Consider the following 1,319-nt stretch of genomic DNA (forward strand, 5'->3'; position numbering starts at 1 on the left):
GGGACAGTAAAGAATGAGAGAAGTAGAGTATTAGAGTAGCCATAGAAATAATAATAATAAAGCATGTAATGAGAAGATTTTGAATTTATTATGGCCTATGACTCCGTAATCAGCCGACGCCGCATATGCTTTCAGAAAAATCCTGGAATAAGTGTGCTGGGGCTGGTTCCCAGCAGCCACCAACACCTGGCTGGGAGCTAGAGCCCCCGGCCCCCGGCTGGGAGGAAGCAGATGGGGGCTGTTCTCCCTGGGGCACCACCACCCCTTGGTCTGGCTGCAAAAACTTCCAAGACCTGGTGATGGGCAGTTCCCCACAGCTGAAGAGGGGCTTCTTCCCTGGGGCAGCAGCCCCGGGGGTTCCTCTGGTGGAGGGCGCAACAGAGGTGGCAGGGACTCGGACAGCGCCTCCCTGGCTTCTTCGTCTGCGGAGGAAGAGAGCAGCGGCGGGGATTCGGTAATGCTGGACCCGATGGAGCAAGCTTGCTTGGATGCGGTCTGCCTCAGATGGCCGCTCAGACAGCCTGGAGGGGCTCCTGGACTGTGAGCCCGACCTGCTGGCCAAATGGGACCTCATCACCGGCTTCACCTGCCTGCACTGGGCAGCCAAGCATGGCAAGCAGGAGCTCCAGGCTATGCTGGTGAACTTCGCCACCAAATACCAGCTGCAGGTGAATGTCAACTCCAGGACCAGCGGGGGCTACACCGCCCTGCACCTGGCTGCCATGCACGGGCACGTGGAGGTGGTGAAGCTGCTGGTAGGGGCCTACAACGCCAACGTCAAGGACTACAGTGGGAATAAGGCCTCCCAGTACCTCCACCAGAGCATGGCCTAGGAGATCAAGAACCTGGTGGGGGCCTGGGAGGAGGGTGATACAGAGAGCACAGCCGGCAGTGGGGGTGGGCGCTGGAGGCTCTCCAAGGTGCTGCCTTCCCATCTAATCACCTCTAAACTCTCACATGCACAGGAGGAGGGAGGGGACCACCATCACTCCCACCACCACCACTCCCACCACCAAACTGAGGCATGGGGCAGAGGCAAAGCAAAGGATTCAGGTCCAAAGCCTCAGGCAGCTGGAGTGGGCAGTTAAAACCCAGATCATCCACACCACACTTTCGTTTAGGGACCTGGAGGAGGAAGAGGAAAGATCTCTTACAAGCCACTCCTCATCCTTCAAACTGATACCCAACTCCCAACATGTTTGGGTAAAAAAGACTTTTTGTTTTAGAAAATCATAAGGCTAATTTGTCTGCAGGACTAGAAATCGAGGCGTGGGCAAGGCAGTGAGAGCAGAGTAAGACTGAGCCTAAGCTCTGTTCTC

At 56.4% G+C, this 1,319-nt stretch overlaps 1 pseudogene; it reads left to right on the plus strand.

Moving 5' to 3' along the window:
• The window catches only part of LOC102822702, a 4,446-nt pseudogene extending 3,358 nt beyond the window's left edge, over nucleotides 1–1,088 (plus strand).
• Nucleotides 1,089–1,319: the final 231 nt, after the last annotated feature.

The sequence above is a fragment of the Chrysochloris asiatica genome, unplaced genomic scaffold (assembly GCF_000296735.1).
Source record: "Chrysochloris asiatica unplaced genomic scaffold, ChrAsi1.0 scaffold01577, whole genome shotgun sequence".
In the NCBI taxonomy this organism is placed as follows: Eukaryota; Metazoa; Chordata; class Mammalia; order Afrosoricida; family Chrysochloridae; genus Chrysochloris; species Chrysochloris asiatica.